General features: G+C 45.3%; 1 long non-coding RNA gene across 1 annotated transcript; it reads right to left on the bottom strand.

Annotated features, from left to right (window-relative positions):
* Positions 1–15,388: 15,388 nt before the first annotated feature.
* Positions 15,389–16,602, bottom strand: LOC124699733. Its single transcript, XR_007001498.1, has 3 exons — positions 16,528–16,602; positions 16,262–16,442; positions 15,389–15,491 (listed from the first exon to the last, which is right to left on the bottom strand). It is a non-coding gene; the product is annotated as an uncharacterized LOC124699733 (long non-coding RNA).
* Positions 16,603–18,489: the final 1,887 nt, after the last annotated feature.

Raw genomic sequence — 18,489 nt, 5'->3', positions numbered from 1 at the left:
TAGCATGACGGTCTTCATTTGGGAAGGACTTCAATGCTAACCTAATATTAGGCTCCATAGAGGTTGATGTGATCATCAAGATCTATGTTTAACATTAATGGTTATCTCTCTCTAGGGTTGTCTTGAAGATGATGATTTGAATACTTGGATGTATATCCAAGGTTTAACTCAAGTTTTGTTATTGCTTCTTTAATAATTATGATAGAACTCTCACCTCTCTAGGTTTGAGGTAAAACTATTTGGAATAGGGAAGAATACATATTTCTTAAGTTGAATCTCCTTGTCTTGTTTCCAAGGTTACAGTAGAATGGATATCATAGGGTTTATGCTAAGTGCATGGATTAGCTTAAGACATGGAGAAGATAAGTGAAGAATAGTTTCTCCAATTATTGTTACTTGATTTCCAAATAGATTGATGTTCATAGGTTATGGCAAGGAATATTATGTTGTGATCTTTAATAAGATCAAGTAGTTGATCATTGGTTGAAGTGTTGTTGTGTTAGATTTAATTCCATTTGATCTAAGCCCTTAGTTCAAATCATCTCTACCCAAAACAAGGTTTTAGCAAAGTCACATTGAGGTTTATAGCGCTTGACTTGATGAGCTACTTCCATTCCACCAAGGTCAAGTGAAACTTCAATTATCGTGATCTGTTTTACTTTAAAGCGCGAAAATTCCCCAGATTTTCTATGCATGAATGCAATGCACACATCTGTTTCCTCTATTTTTGTAACCCCAATACCTGGGATATTACAAAGGGTCACAAAAAAGGCTGCACTGTGATATTTGAAGCAGTGGCTTGATACGTCTCCGACGTATCGATAATTTCTTATGTTCTATGCCATATTATTGATGATACCTACATGTTTTATGCACACTTTATGTCATATTCGTGCATTTTCTGGAACTAACCTATTAACAAGATGCCGAAGTGCCGCTTCGTTTTCTCGTCGTTTTTGGTTTCGGAAATCCTAGTAACGAAATATTCTCGGAATTGGACGAAATCAAGACCCGGGGCCTATTTCGCCACGAACCTTCCGGAAGACCGAAGAGCATACGAAGTGGGGCCACGAGGTGGCCAAACCACATGGCGGCGCGGCCAAGGGGGCCCGCGCCGCCCTGTGGTGTGGGCCCCTCGTCAGCCCTCCGACTCGCCCTTCCGCCTACTTAAAGCCTCCGTCGCGAAACCCCCGATGCGAAAACCACGATACGGAAAACCTTACCGAGACGCCGCCGCCGCCAATCCCATCTCGGGGATTCTGGAGATCTCCTCCGGCACCCCGCCGGGAGAGGGGATTCATCTCCCGGAGGACTCTACACCGCCATGGTCGCCTCCGGAGTAATGAGTGAGTAGTTCACCCCCGGACTATGGGTCCATAGCAGTAGCTAGATGGTTGTCTTCTCCTCATTGTGCTTCATTGTTGGATCTTGTGAGCTGCCTAACATGATCAAGATCATCTATCCGTAATACTCTATGTTGTGTTTGTCGGGATCCGATGGATAGAGAATACCATGTTATGTTAATTATCAAGTTATTGCATATGTGTTGTTTATGATCTTGCATGCTCTCCGTTATTAGTAGAGGCTCCGGCCAAGTTGATGCTAGTAACTCCAAGAGGGAGTATTTATGCTCGATAGTGGGTTCATGCCCGCATTGACACCGGGACAAGTGATAGAAAGTTCTAAGGTTGTGTTGTGCTCGTTGCCACTAGGGATAAAACATTGATGCTATGTCCGAGGATGTAGTTATTGATTACATTACGCACCATACTTAATGCAATTGTCTCGTTGTTTAGCAACTTAATACCGGAGGGGGTTCGGATGATAACCTCGAAGGTGGACTTTTTAGGCATAGATGCAATTGGATGGCGGTCTATGTACTTTGTCGTAATGCCCAATTAAATCTCACTATACTTATCATGTCATGTATGTGCATTGTTATGCCCTCTCTATTTGTCAATTGCCCGACCGTAATTTGTTCACCCAACATGCTTTTATCTTATGGGAGAGACACCTCTAGTGAACTCGTGGACCCCGGTCCATTCTTTAATACTCGAAATACAAATCGTCTGCAATACTTGTTTTTACCGTTTTCTTCGCAAACAATCATCTTCCACACAATTCGGTTAATCCTTTGTTACGGCAAGCCGGTGAGATTGACAACCTCACTCGTTTCGTTGGGGCAAAGTACTTTGGTTGTGTTGTGCAGGTTCCACGTTGGCGCCGGAATCCTTGGTGTTGCGCCGCACTACATCCCGCCGCCATCAACCTTCAACGTGCTTCTTGGCTCCTCCTGGTTCGATAAACCTTGGTTTCTTTCTCGAGGGAAAACTTGCTGCTGTGCGCATCATACCTTCCTCTTAGGGTTGCCCAACGAACGTGTGAAATACACGCCATCAAGCATATTTTCTCGGCGCCGTTGCGGGGAGATCAAGACACGCTGCAAGGGGAGTCTCCACTTCCCAACTTCTTTACTTTGTTTTTGTCTTGCTTTATTTTATTTACTACTTTGTTTGCTGCATTATATCAAAACACAAAAAAATTAGTTGCTGGTTTTACTTTATTTACTGTCTTGCACTCTATATCAAAAACACAAAAAAATTAGTTACTTGCATTTGCTTTACTTATTTCATCATGTTTCCTTTTAATTTTACCACAAAGAACATACCGGTAGGACGCGGGTCTATCATTGGGAGAAACAATATAGAAGAATTCTTCAGTCATGTTAGTACCGTTGAAGATTTTGAAGATAGACACTTGGTAGAACTTGCTCCTACTTATGAAATTGCTGCTGCTTTAGTTCGCATGTTGGAAACTAAATTTGTTAATCTCAATCCTATAATCCAACACATGTTTCTTACACTTGGTGATTTGGAAGAGGGGGAAAAGAAAGATTTTGCTTTAGAAACCCTTCTTAGAGAATTTGGTGGTCTAGCAAGAGAGGCTATAAAGGTCTTTGCTAAATTTAATATGCTTGGTTCTCATACTAATTTTGTTGGTCTCCTTGAAAAAATGGACATGGATAGAATAAGGTACACTAATAATACTAATGATGGTGGGGAGATCAAAGCACCAATACCATGTAAACTCCTAGCTATGAATGATGCACTAGAAAATAACTATGCTTGGCTTGTTCCTGAAAATTTGTTCGATGAGAGTAGCAAGCCCAAGACTAATGAGAAGGGAGAGGCTGAAACTTATGTATCCAATATACTATGCATGGTTGAGAAAACTCCAAACCCCGCTGTAGATGCACCATCCTTTGATAACACTTGAGTTACACTTTCTGCGCCTAGCTGAAAGGCGTTAAAGAAAAGCGCTTATGGGAGACAACCCATGTTTTTACTACAGTATTTTTGTTTTATATTTGTGTCTTGGAAGTTGTTTACTACTGTAGCAACCTCTCCTTATCTTAGTTTTGAGTTTTGTTGTGCCAAGTAATGTCTTTGATAGTAAAGTAAGTACTAGATTTGGATTACTGTGCAGTTCCAGATTTCTTTTCTGTCACGAATCTGGGTCTACCTCCCTGTAGGTAGCTCAGAAAATTAAGCCAATTTACGTGCATGATCCTCAGATATGTACGCAACTTTCATTCAATTTGAGCATTTTCATTTGAGCAAATCTGGTGGCCTAATAAAATCCATCTTTACGGACTGTTCTGTTTTGACAGATTCTGCCTTTTATTTTGCATTGCCTCTTTTGCTATGTTGGATGAATTTCTTTTATCCATTAATGTCCAGTAGCTTTATGCAATGTCCTGAAGTGTTAAGAATGATTGTGTCACCTCTGAACATGTGAATTTTTATTGTGCACTAACCCTCTAATGAGTTGTTTCGAGTTTGGTGTGGAGGAAGTTTTCAAGGATCAAGAGAGGAGTATGATGCAATATGATCAAGGAGAGTGAAAGCTCTAAGCTTGGGGATGCCCCGGTGGTTCACCCCTGCATATTCTAAGAAGACTCAAGCGTCTAAGCTTGGGGATGCCCAAGGCATCCCCTTCTTCATCGACAACATTATCAGGTTCCTCCCCGAAACTATATTTTTATTCTGTCACATCTTATGCACTTTGCTTGGAGCGTCGGTTTGTTTTTTTTTTTGTTTTGTTTGAATAAAATGGATCCTTGCATTCACTTTATGGGAGAGAGACACGCTCCGTTGTAGCATATGGACAAGTATGTCCTTAGGCTCTACTCATAGTATTCATGGCGAAGTTTCTTCTTCGTTAAATTGTTATATGGTTGGAATTGGAAAATGCTACATGTAGTAATTCTAAAATGTCTTGGATAATTTGATACTTGGCAATTGTTGTGCTCATGTTTAAGCTCTTGCATCATATACTTTGCACCCATTAATGAAGAAACACTTAGAGCTTGCTAATTTGGTTTGCATATTTGGTTTCTCTAGAGTCTAGATAACATCTAGTATTGAGTTTTGAACAACAAGGAAGACGGTGTGGAGTCTTATAATGTTTACAATATGTCTTTTATGTGAGTTTTGCTGCACCGTTCATCCTTGTGTTTGTTTCAAATAACCTTGCTAGCCTAAACCTTGTATCGAGAGGGAATACTTCTCATGCATCCAAAATACTTGAGCCAACCACTATGCCATTTGTGTCCACCATACCTTCCTACTACATGGTATTTATCCGCCATTCCAAAGTAAATTGCTTGAGTGCTACCTTTAAAATTCCATCATTCACCTTTGCAATATATAGCTCATGGGACAAATAGCTTAAAAACTATTGTGGTATTGAATATGTACTTATGCACTTTATCTCTTATTAAGTTGCTTGTTGTGCGATAACCATGTTTCTGGGGATGCCATCAACTATTCTTCGTTGAATATCATGTGAGTTGCTATGCATGTCCGTCTTGTCTGAAGTAAGAGAGATCTACCACCTTTATGGTTGGAGCATGCATATTGTTAGAGAAGAACATTGGGCCGCTAACTAAAGCAATGATCCATGGTGGAAGTTTCAGCTTTGGACATATATCCTCAATCTCATATGAGAATAATAATTGTTGCCACATGCTTATGCATTAAAGAGGAGTCCATTATCCGTTGTCCATGTTGTCCCGGTATGGATGTCTAAGTTGAGAATAATCAAAAGCGAGAAATCCAAAATGCGAGCTTTCTCCTTAGACCTTTGTACGAGCGGCATGGAGGTACCCCATTGTGACACTTGGTTAAAACATGTGCATTGCAAAGATCCGGTAGTCCAAGCTAATTAGGACAAGGTGCGGGCACTATTAGTATACTATGCATGAGGCTTGCAACTTGTAAGATATAATTTACATAACTCATATGCTTTATTACTACCGTTGACAAAATTGTTTCATGTTTTCAAAATAAAAGCTCTAGCACAAATATAGCAATCGATGCTTTCCTCTTTGAAGGACCATTCTTCTTACTTTTATGTTGAGTCAGTTCACCTATCTCTCTCCACCTCAAGAAGCAAACACTTGTGTGAACTATGCATTGATTCCTACATATTTGCATATTGCACTTGTTATATTACTCTATGTTGACAATTATCCATGAGATATACATGTTACAAGTTGAAAGCAACCGCTGAAACTTAATCTTCCTTTGTGTTGCTTCAATACCTTTACTTTGATTTATTGCTTTATGAGTTAACTCTTATGCAAGACTTATTAATACTTGTCTTGAAGTACTATTCATGAAAAGTCTTTGCTTTATGATTCACTTGTTTACTCATGTCATTACCATTGTTTTGATCGCTGCATTCACTACATATGTTTACAAATAGTATGATCAAGATTATGATGGCATGTCACTTCAGAAATTATCTTTGTTATCGTTTTACCTCGCTCGGACGAGCGTAACTAAGCTTGGGGATGCTTGATACGTCTCCGACGTATCGATAATTTCTTATGTTCTATGCCATATTATTGATGATACCTACATGTTTTATGCACACTTTATGTCATATTCGTGCATTTTCTGGAACTAACCTATTAACAAGATGCCGAAGTGCCAGTTGCTGTTTTCTGCTGTTTTTGGTTTCATAAATCCTAGTAACGAAATATTCTCGGAATTGGACGAAATCAAGACCCAGGGGCCTATTTCGCCACGAACCTTCCAGAAGACCGAAGAGCATACGAAGTGGGGCCACGAGGTGGCCAAACCACATGGCGGCGCGGCCAGGGGGGCCCGCGCCGCCCTGTGGTGTGGGCCCCTCGTCAGCCCCCCGACTCTGCCCTTCCGCCTACTTAAAGCCTCCGTCGCGAAACCCCGATGCGAAAAACCACGATACGGAAAACCTACCGAGACGCCGCCGCCGCCAATCCCATCTCGGGGGATTCTGGAGATCTCCTCCGGCACCCCGCCGGAGAGGGGATTCATCTCCCGGAGGACTCTACACCGCCATGGTCGCTCCGGAGTAATGAGTGAGTAGTTCACCCCTGGACTATGAGTCCATAGCAGTAGCTAGATGGTTGTCTTCTCCTCATTGTGCTTCATTGTTGGATCTTGTGAGCTGCCTAACATGATCAAGATCATCTATCCGTAATACTCTATGTTGTGTTTGTCGGGATCCGATGGATAAAGAATACCATGTTATGTTAATTATCAAGTTATTGCATATGTGTTGTTTATGATCTTGCATGCTCTCCGTTATTAGTAGAGGCTTCGGCCAAGTTGATGCTAGTAACTCCAAGAGGGAGTATTTATGCTCGATAGTGGGTTCATGCCGCATTGACACCGGGACAATGACGGAAAGTTCTAAGGTTGTGTTGTGCTCGTTGCCACTAGGGATAAAACATTGATGCTATGTCCGAGGATGTAGTTATTGATTACATTACGCACCATACTTAATGCAATTGTCCGTTGCTTTGCAACTTAATATCGGAGGGGGTTCGGACGATAACCTCGAAGGTGGACTTTTTAGGCATAGATGCAGTTGGATGGCGGTCTATGTACTTTGTCGTAATGCCCAATTAAATCTCACTATACTTATCATGACATGTATGTGCATTGTTATGCCCTCTCTATTTGTCAATTGCCCGACCGTAATTTGTTCACCCAACATGCTTTTATCTTATGGGAGAGACACCTCTAGTGAACTGTGGACCCCGGTCCATTCTTTAATACTGAAATATAAATCTGCTCGCAATACTTGTTTTTACCTGTTTTCTCTGCAAACAATCATCTTCCACACAATTCGGTTAATCCTTTCTTACAGCAAGCCGGTGAGATTGACAACCTCACTACGTTTCGTTGGGGCAAAGTACTTTGGTTGTGTTGTGCAGGTTCCACGTTGGCGCCGGAATCTCTGGTGTTGCGCCGCACTACATCCCGCCGCCATCAACCTTCAACGTGCTTCTTGGCTCCTCCTGGTTCGATAAACCTTGGTTTCTTTCTGCGGGAAAACTTGCTGCTGTGCGCATCATACCTTCCTCTTGGGGTTGCCCAACGAACGTGTGAACTACACGCCATCATGGCTACCCATGATCTCTGGATTTGGCACTCTTTCTTTGGTATGCCTGGATCCAACAATGACATCAACGTCCTAAACTGCTCCCCGGTCTTTTCCAAGCTTGTTGAGGGTCATGGTCCCCCGGTGGACTATGTGATCAATGGTCGGCACTACAACAAAGGATACTATCTTGCAGACGGTATCTATCCAAAGTGGGCAACATTTGTGAAGACTATCTCGAACCCTGGCACCCCCAAACTTTGCGAGTTTGTCAAGAAACAAGAAGCTTGCCGAAAAGACGTCGAGCGTGCATTTGGTGTCCTCCAGCAGAGATTTGCTGTCGTCCGGTTTCCCGCTATGACTTGGTCCAAAGATCAGATGTGGGAGGTGATGAACTGCCTGTGTGTGCCTACACAATATGATTATTGAAAATGAGCGAAAGCATCCGGTTCCTTACGGCTGAGCAAGAAGCACCATATGAGAGAGAGGGTCCTCTTGCACAACCTAATCACCATGTGCCTCCATCATGGGCCGTCTTCATTGCTATGCGTCGGAGATTCGAGACTCTACAATGCATCGACGCTCTGCAAGATGATCCGGTGGAGCACATATGGAGGCTCCGAGGCAACGCCAACGCCGACGCCAACTAGTCTGTCTTAATTTGTTTGAAAAATTGTGAAATTGTGTGCTTCATTTGTTTCAGCACTTGTTAAACATTGTACTGATTATCGCGGCATGCTTTTACAGCGCGCGGAAGCTACGCGTCCGACGAAGACGATGCGATGAGGACGACGATCGATCTCTCTCGCCGACAAGTTGGGGCCACCAGACGCGCGGGAAGTTTCCTCGGCGTTTCCCGCGCTTTCGTTTCGTCCGGACTCCCCGAGCGCTCCCCGGGGGCCGGGGATGGCTTGGGCTCTCCGGACGGATGAAAGGTCTAATCCGGACGAAAACGAGGAACCAAGGGCGAGACTGGACCGTTTTCGTCCATCCGGATGACAAAACGCCATCCTGGGGACCTCGTCGGGGAGACGGCTGGAGATGCTCTTATGGGTTGAGATGATATTTTTACAGATTGGTCGGGCCACTGAACATATAATATCTAAATCTGTACTGTCAGAAAAATATCTAAATTTCTCAAAAAAAATATCTAAATTCTTAAAAAAAAAACTGCACTAATAAAAATATATAAATCTGTAGAAAAACATATCTATAGGCCATGTCAATTTATGTAAAAGAACATGCATAATACATATGATAACGCCACGAATCAGGTGGTAGGATAAAATCAGACCCTCCCCCCACACCCAAAAAAAAAAAACAATAAGACTTCCAGATTTCGTGTAGCCAACCTTTTATCTTTCAGACTTTGACAACTATGATTTGGGAAAATGTGTTTATTATTGTTTTTAAAAAATTGTACTGTACAATTAAATTGGTGAGTAATAATTTTAAAATATATTTTTGTAATGTCATACTCAAGTGTGAAAGAAGAGCAAAAACTTTTCATTTGTTTCGGTGGGAAATAGAAATAGAGCACAAATATTGAAACGGAAAATGAAACTAATGTAAGTTAAGCACAAATACTGTATGTTACTACAAAAAATGATCTAATAAAATTGAGAATGTTGTTTAAAAAATTATTTTGTGTATTGTACTAGTTATTTGGATGTTGTAGTGAAAATGTTAAGTGGAACATCTTAGAATACACATTTCAGTGATGTTTTAAGAAAAAAACATTTTTTTGTTTCGGTATCTCTGGAATATGAGTGTGTGACTTGTTAGAATTAATCCTATTGATAATACATAGAAAGGGCCTGTTATCTCTATCAAGATGATTCCAAATTCGTCAGATATTATTTATTCTAGTATCTGGAACACGAAATAGATAGAGCGGATAAAAAAAATGGAACTATGATTCATACTCACTATTAAGACCTCGCAACCAGACTGAAAAATTCAAGTAGTTCTTAAATAAAATAAAAAAAATTCTTCCTTCCAATTTAGTTTGCCTAAAAGACAACTTTTTTCTCTCAATTTTGTCGATTCATGTAGTTTTTCTTTAGTGATATTCAAGTAGTATATGTTTTATTTACTATTGTGAGGTTTAATTTAAATGAAATATAGGGAGCAACAGCCATCGTCAAGATAGAACAAATAATAAAAAATTGTATAACAGAGGTGTAAACAAAAAAATTGCAAAAAAGTATTATATTTTAGAATAAAATGAAACTTTATATTTATCTTCATATTTGCAGCACAATATGGCCCAACACATACATACATGTTTTTTTTATCAAACTCAATTCTATCGACCAAAAAAACATATTACCCTCGTGATCCTTTGGTAGTACCCTCGTAGTTGTCTTCGACCAAACAATACAAAGAGCACAGAAGGACTACACAAACATTGGATACATACATACATGTTTTTTTTGTCAAACTCAATTCTATCAACCAAAAAAACATATTACCCTCGTGATCCTTTGGTAGTACCCTCGTAGTTGTCTTCTACCAAACAATACAAAGGGTACAGAAGTGTAAGATTGTATTATGTCTCATAATTGATACAAAACTGTTTGGGGTACAAGGGATATAAATAGTAGAGCCAACCGACTAAGCCTAAAACCCTATCTTGCGTTACAAGTCTAGCTTAACCGAAACATATAATCTAACATCCCCCCGCAGTGTCAACGTGGGGTTCAATCACGTTGAGACTGAAACGAATGTCATGAAACGGCTGTGTCGGCAGTCCCTTGGTAAAGATGTCGGTGAACTGCGCTGTAGTGGGAACATGAAGAACTCGAACTTGGCCCAAAGCAACTTTCTCCCTGACGAAGTGAATATCTATCTCAATATGCTTTGTCCTCCGATGCTGAACTGGATTGCTGGACATGTAAACCGCTGAAATATTATCACAATAAACAATAGTGGCCTCGCTGAATGGGACGATGAAGTTCAGCCAACAACCGCCGTAGCCAAACCGTCTCAGCGAATCGCATGTGCAACAGACTCGATACTCGCATTCTGCAGACGAGCGTGAAACCGTAACTCGTCGCTTAGAAGACCATGAAAGCAAATTGTTACCCATAAAAACACAAGATCCGGACGTGGACCGACGAGTGTCGGGGCATCCAGCCCAGCTCCGCATCGAGTATGTCGTCAAACCGGTAGGTGAAGTGGTGTTTATGTGAAGGCCATAATCTAATGTTCCTTTTAGATATCTAAGAGTGCGTTTCATGTGATTGTAGTGAGGAACTCGTGGATCATGCATATATAGGCAGACTTGTTGGACAGAATAAGATATTTCGGGCGTGTTAGAGTAAGGTATTGTAGTGCACCCGCAATGCTACGGTAGAGAGTTGGGTCCGAGAATGATTCGCCATCAGCGAGAGTTTGGCGCTAGTGTCAACAGGTGTACGAGCAGGCCGACGATCAATCATGCCTGCGCGGTTGAGAAGATCTAGAATGTATTAACGTTGGGAAAGAAAAAGACCATTAGAGTCACGTGTAACAGTGATGCCAAGAAAATGATGAAGCACACCAAGATCAGTCATACATAATTCAGAGTTAAGTAGTGTAATAATATGATCAAGAAAAGTCGTAGTGGAAGCCGTGAGAATGATATCATCAACATAAAGAAGAAGATAAGCTGTGTGTGTGGAAGTGTGATAGACAAAAAGAGAGGTGTCGGTGAGAGGGAGTGAAACCGATTGTTTGAATGTAAGTTGAAAAACGTTGGAACCAAGCCCTAGGGGCTTGTTTGAGACCATAAAGAGATTTTTGAAGGAGACAAACATGATCGGGAGCAGAGGAGTCTTCGAAGCCTAAAGGTTGTTGACAATAAACAGTTTCTTGGAGAGCACCATGAAGAAAGGCATTTTTGACATCGAGTTGGTGAATGGGCCAAGAAGAGGAAGTGGCGATGCTAAGAACAATGCGAATAGTGCTAGGCTTGACAACAGGAGAGAAGGTCTCGTCGTAGTCGATGCCGTGCTGCTGAGAGAAACTACGACAAACCCAGCGAGCCTTGTAGCGAGAGAGAGTTCCGTCGGAGAGAAATTTTGGCGGAAAACCCATTTGCCGGAAACAATATTTGCACCGACAGGGCGAGGAACAAGGCGCCATGTATCATTGTGAATGAGAGCAGAAAACTCATCACGCATAGCGGCAGCCCGGTTAGGATCGAGAAGAGCACTTTTGTAGGTTTTAGGGATGGGGGAGATCGGAGAAGTGGTGGCATGAAGATTGAGACGCGGCCCTTTTGGAACGTGAAATCCCGTTTTGGCCCGAGTGCGCATTGTGTGATCATTTGTGGGAGCTTGGGTAGGAACAGCATGGGGTGGTATAGGTGGAGTGGGATGAACAACGACGTCAGGCGCAGCGGATGAGTCAGACGTCGAAGATGGTGGAATAGGTGGAGAAGGAGCGGCGGGGGAGATGGGTGTATCGGGTGGAGGCTGCGGATGCGGCAGAGGAAGCAACCGACCCGCTGTCGCGGCGGTGGAGTCGGCGGAAGGGTCCGCCGCGGCGAGCGAGGAGGGCACCGGGGTGGCGGTAGGAGCGGTGTAGTGGTGAGGAAACCTAGCGGGGTGAGCTATGGGATGATATAGGGTAGGCGATGGGTCAATGGGAGTTTGGGAGGGTGTCCGTGTGGAGAAAGGGAAGATATGCTCGGAAAAAGTAACGTGCCGAGAGATGTGGACGCGGCCGGAGACGAGATCCAGGCAGCGATAACCCTTGTGTTCATCAGAGTATCCTAGAAAGACACAGGGAATGGAGCGAGGTGATAGTTTGTTGGTGGATATGGCGGCAGTGTTTGGAAAACAAAGACAGCCAAAGACGCGAAGTTCAGAGTAGTTGGGATGACTAAGGTAAATCGCAGTGCAAAAGTTCAAAAGGAAAGGTACTAACAGTAGTAGAGGAACTAAAGGGCAAGCGAACATGTTTTCCTTGCTGACAAGAGGGACACATGGAGGTATTATGACTATCCTTATTACAATTTATTGAAAATTCGCTAAGTATAGAAGACAAGGTAGCGTTGTGGGGGTGGCCGAGACGGTGATGCCAGAGGTCGACGGACGCCGCCATGGAGGTGGGTGGGTCGTGGGTGGCGGCGCCATGAAGAGTGTAGAGGTCGCCGGAGCTATTGAACCGAGCGATCTCCGCTTTGGTCTGGTAGTCCTTCACAGATAAACCAAACGGATCAAATTCCATAGAAACAAGATTGTCACGGGTGAACTGACGGACAGAAATTAAGTTTTTGATTAGCGCGGGTGCAATAAGGACATCACGTAGGAGGAGTTGTTTGGTGGGTGTAGGTATGGTGGTTTGGCCGGTGCAATATATAGGTATAGTAGTGCCGTTTCCTAGGACTATGGATGAAAGAGGTGTGGTGGAAAAATTTGACAGCATATTACTAGAAGCAGACATGTGACTAGAAGCACCGGAATCGAAAATCCAGTCCATACCTGAGTTTCCCTGGGCAGCGAAGTTGTTCATGGCCTGGAAGAACGCAGATTGGTCCCAGGCTCGGTGAAGGAGCGGAGGTCGGTTGATGCAGCGGGGCAGTTGGAGCAGGCGGCATGAGGACGAGCGAAGGCCGAAACATCCGGGGGTGCTGATATGGCATGTATGGCATCCCCCGTCGTAGTAGGCCGGGGCGGCGTGGTAGGCGTTCGGCGGGGCACGCTGGCCGAGGAGTCCGGGGAACCGGTGTGGGGCGAAGACCCGGCGACCGGCACCCGTATAAGCCGGAGGAGCGCCGATCGGAGAGGGGGCCGCCCGGGGCATGGACCAAGCCTCGAACCATGCCGGTCCGGGGATCATGAGGAGGGCGCCGAGGTGGCGGCACGGCGAGTGCCGGCGCAGGCGTCGGTACCGCCGGTGGCGGGCGCCAAGCGGGAGGAGCGGCAGGCGCTGGCGCGCGGCGTCGAGGCGGGCGCGGTGGAGTGGCGGATCGCGGCGGCCGGTACATCGGATTCTTGCCCTTGTAGTTGGGGCTGGGACGCCAGCCAGGAGGAGGCTGCCCGGCCGAGGCCGGAAACGGTACCGGGGTCCCGCCGCGGCAGTGGGCTGGCTCGTCGGGCCTGCCGGTGCGGGAGTAGGCAGCGAGGGGCGGCCGGGTGGAGGCGGCGAAGACGTGAGGCCGCGCCTCCCGCCGTGTGAGGTCATCATCGGCGTTCTGCAGCAGGGACCGGATCTCCTTGAAGGAAGGGCGAGGCTGCATGAAGGGAATCATGGCCGCTTGAGTCTTGAACCGGTCGCCGAGCCCTTGGAGAAGGATGTTGATAAGCCGGCGATCGGGCATAGGATCGCCTAGTTCGCGGAGCTCATCCGCCATCGTCCGGATGCGCCGACGTAGACGCCGAGCGAGGGGTCCCCCGAGGGGTGTTGCGGATCGCGGAGTGGAGGTTGTTGATCCGGGCGTCGGCGTTGTCCCGGAAGAGCCGGCGCGGGGACGCCCGGAGGGCGGCGGCGGTGGCGGCCTCACGGAAAACGAGATTGAAAATCTCCGTGGACACGCGTGTGTAGATCCATTGGATGATGGCGAGATCATCTGTGATCCAGCGAGCGTCGTCAGGACGAGGGGCGGCGTCGGCGGCGATGTGGTGACGGAGGTTGCAGCGCCCGAGGTGAACCTCAAAGAGGTGGCGCCAATGGTAGTAGTTGTGTTGGGCAAGATCTAAAGTAATAGGTATGAAGGGGGTGACATCGGCTATGGTGTCTGTGTAGGAGAGAGGAGTAGCCGTGGGAGGGGTAGAAGAGGCCGAGGCCTCGGCGGCGGCGGCGGCCTTGGCGTGCTGGTCGAAGTAACCAGGCGGCGGCGGCTTAGTCGGCGGCGCCATAGGTCAGGATCGATTAGTCTGATACCATGTAAGATTGTATTATGTCTCACAATTGATACAAAACTGTTTGGGGTACAAGGGATATAAATAGTAGAGCCAATCGACTAAATCTAAAACCCTATCTTGCGTTACAAGTCTAGCTTAACCGAAACATATAATCTAACAAGAAGGACTACACAAACATTGGATGTATGCAGAACTGCAGTGCAATTAGACCAGCACGGATAAACCAAGGGTGAAAGCAACGCCAAAAGTAGCTTTGCATGGTGGAGTCCTCAACTTGGAGCATTGCAGGCTTTTGCACTCGAGCAACACTCAGCGAACCGAAAGCAACGGTTGTGTTCTTCTTTGCAGACAAACGTCGACCGAAGGGAACCATGACATGGGGGTCTGAATCCTGTACCTTCTGCGAATACGAACAAACCCTTCGCAGGAGCAGAAAAGCACCATGACATGCGAGTTCACGTCAGTATTTCCCCTGAGAATTCAGCTGGAAGGTCCTCCACTCCTCCTTGCCTTGGCTGCCAACCACTGATTATTTGTTTATCTATCATCTTGATCTGTCAGAATCAGTGTAGCAATACTGACGGCGAGTTCACCGTCAGTATTTCCTCTCAGGATTCAGCTGGAAGGTCCTCCACTACTCCTTGCCTTGGCTGCCAACCACTGATTGTTTGTTTATCTATCATCTTGATCTGTCAGCATTGGTGGTGCAATGTCTGGCACAGGGAAGAGCTGCTCCGACAGCCACAGGAGACTCGTGGTTGCATGTGAAAAATGTAGTAACACTACCCTGCTTTATGGTTTGCCACGATTTAAGCACATGTCACAGGTTGATGCCCCTGGATTTATCCATTTCGCCTGCCACTGCTATTTCCCCATTCCTCCCCTCGGTGTATATATTCGATGCCACCACAACTCCAAACCATCTCTGAACCAGAGTTAACGTCCCAACAATGCAGTATATGCATGGTACGCCACCTAGTAGCTAGTAAGGATAAGAAATTTGCCAGGGATGTTCATAAGGTGAGCGTCGATGTGGCACTTGGTGTCCGCTACCAAGAGAGTGACCAGCCACCGGAGGAAGCATTGACGGCAACTGTGTGCTAAAAGGTATTGGCAGCACAAATGCCTGTGATGGAGGTGGATGCGTCATCCATCCAAATGCGGCTCTGTTATACAAATGGTGTATTGGATGAACGTTCACTGGGGATATCAGCAAAAGCAGAGTTAGTAGGAGTCAAGAACTCAAAAATATTACTAGAATCCACCAAAATTGAGTATTGTGGATTTCATGCAAGAGTAGTACTATAAAAGTTCACTTTTAAGTTTTAAAACCATGAGCTGGTGAAAATTGTTAGTCTCCTTCATAATCACACCATAAACTAAAAGCTATACTAAGTCTCACCACACCAACTTCATGTGCAGCTGCAGGCTACTTTCCCCTTCCAAGAAAAGAACTACTTCAGGTGATGGTTTCCACTCCGTATTATTTACTTGGCAAAATACAAATGGATTTTATGACTAAATTTTGTTATTTCAATACTAGTCATGTTGACAATGATGCTCAAGAGACCACTATCAGCGCCACAACTTGAATAATGATCATTATCATTACAAAGATCATTTTAGCATGATCAATTTATAAGATCATCACGTCTTGCAAAACTTTCAGGCTCAAAAACAAGGTGTCGATCACTTGAATGCCATGAAAAGTCTCACCAACTTTGTATCCAAGATAGAATAAAAATGTACCAGCAACTTATCATACTACACTGGCAACTATAATCTATAGCAAGAATGACAGGCTGGTGAGTCAATTTTATATACATTCCAAGAAACATGACTAAAGATTTGTAAGGTTTAAAATTTACCAAGAGCAAACAAATTTTCCCTGCAAAAAAAGTTTAACAGGAGGAATCGTTTCAAAATAGCTGTACAAGTAAGGGGCATCACAATCTTCACCAATGTTATACCTGATCCCGGTGAAAACGAACTGGGACGAGGTGTGAAATTAGGTAGGTATGTTGGCTGCGGCGGCGATGGCCATGACCACTGGTTGTTGCCACAGATTGAGCGTGTACCACCAGCATACTCACAATGACTCCTACTGTAGCTAGCCATCATATCCGACAAGCAAAAGTTCTGCTGGGGTGTCTGGAAAGGAAACATGTAAACATGTAGTTCTGCTGGAGATGAAGAATGGACACTTCTGTCACATGATATACAGATCGATGCATACCAATGAAATATCAATGTTTGACCGAGCATTCTGGGCTTGACTGGGTGCACCGATTACATCCTGGGCAGAAGACCTGAAACATAAGTTCCAAGAATGAGAAGACCTCAAAAACAGTCATGTAAAAAAGAAACAGTGGAGATTATGGAACTTCTCTCGAAGGAGTAAAACTTGCCTTAGACATTCATTTTCAGTTATGTTGTGAGAGTGGCTTGCTTGAATAGTCTGGGGCGGAGCTGCATTCACATTCTCAGAGTTACTTTCTTGTACAACCTCAGGCAAATCTGCATTTCCCAGGCACACGAAAGGCAGTTAAATTCAAGACAAATCATTGTAGTAGCCATCACAAAATAAGGTTCAATGTGAAGCTGAAGTGCACATTCAAGATAAGGCTGTTATTTATTAGCCAGTAGTACAATGCATAGAGCCACATGAAAGATGCAAAGGGAAACGTGAGTCAACACCATCAAGATTTACCCATTAACAGGTTTCCTTCTGTAAAAAGGACCAACCTCCAACCCCACCCAGGTTCTATTTTTTCTTGTGTAAAGGAACCATCTCTTTATTCATCAGATTATTACACTCTATTCCTGTTTTTCAAAAAACCAGGAAAGACAGAGAAATGCAACAAGCTTCAAAAGAAGCACATAGCCTTTGTTTTAATAGCGCCTAGTGCAACCAGCTCAGTAATTACCTGGAGTGTTGCTCAGATGACTTGACAACACGCAGGGGAAGTGAGGGCAGTAGGCATCCAGTTTAGCGGCAGTACAAGGTACCAATGCTTTCAGTGTTTTATTTCTCATGTCAATGGAGACCATGTGTGACTTGAGGACGTCCAACCTCACCAAACATTTCGCGTGGACAACATCGTCACCATGGATGCTCAGGTTGGGGAAAGATGGTAACAAGTCGATTGTTTTGGAGTCTCCCGCTGCATCGCCAGCCAGCAAAGCAGAAGGAGGGCTTGGGTTCTCAACCAATATGTCATGAAACCGAACATTGCACCCCAGCCGCCAACAGTTGTCGGAAAGCACTCTATTCCATATGACGGACCTCCAACCAAATACGCTAGGAGGCTTGGTGTCGAGATCGTCGTTAGGCCCCTGCACTGGGGGTGGATCATCGTAGATTATATCTGGAGGATCTGCGGCCACGCTTTTCTCGATGGGAGCCGGTACCGGGTAATGCTCGATCTCGATGAACTTGAGCGATCCGTTGGCGCAGGTGACGTCCCGGACCTTCCATGGGCATAGATGATCAGACGTGTTCCCAGGCAACCTCTCGGGGAACGGTATGAACCGCAGCAACACCTGACGACGGCGGCGAGAGAGCACGTCGCATACCAGAATGCCATTCCAAAGGTCGACCCAGCCTATCAGGCTTCCTCCCAGCGGGATCACCTTGTGCGGTGTGACAGGAAGGTGCGGCTCAAACTTGGGATTCTCCAAGCGAGCAGGTTTCACGGTCCAGGCATTGGACTTGGACGAGTAGAGGTGGAGGTCGTGTGCCTGAGCATCACGCGTCAGGCAGAGGCCGGCGAGGATGTACTCTCCGGGAGAGTCAGCGGCACAGTGAATGCCGAGATCATCCGGCAGGAGCAGGCTACGTGGATTCGGGTCAGGAATACGAGAGAGCTTAGGTTTCCCCTGGAAAACCTGGTACATGTAGTATTCGTTTGACCTCTTCAGGACCCCGCTGGTGGACCAGGTGAGCGGCAGGTGGAGGAGGAGGAACTGCTTCTCGGAGCGGAGAACACGAGGCTCGCCGACGAAGTTGTTGGTTGAGAGGCTAGGGCAGCGCAGGCAGACGTAGGAGAGCGCCGGCGGATCGGCCAAGCAGATGGAGACGGTGATCTCGTGCTGGTCTCTGCTTGTCGTGGTGCTGGCCGCCGTGGAGTTGTCGCGGTGGTCGAAGTAGACCCTCGTCTCGAGGAGGATCCATGGCGCGAGGGCTCCAGAGGCGTCC

This window comes from Lolium rigidum, chromosome 3 (assembly GCF_022539505.1).
Source record: "Lolium rigidum isolate FL_2022 chromosome 3, APGP_CSIRO_Lrig_0.1, whole genome shotgun sequence".
Classification (NCBI taxonomy): Eukaryota; Viridiplantae; Streptophyta; class Magnoliopsida; order Poales; family Poaceae; genus Lolium; species Lolium rigidum.
This window is presented reverse-complemented; position numbering and strand designations above follow the sequence as displayed.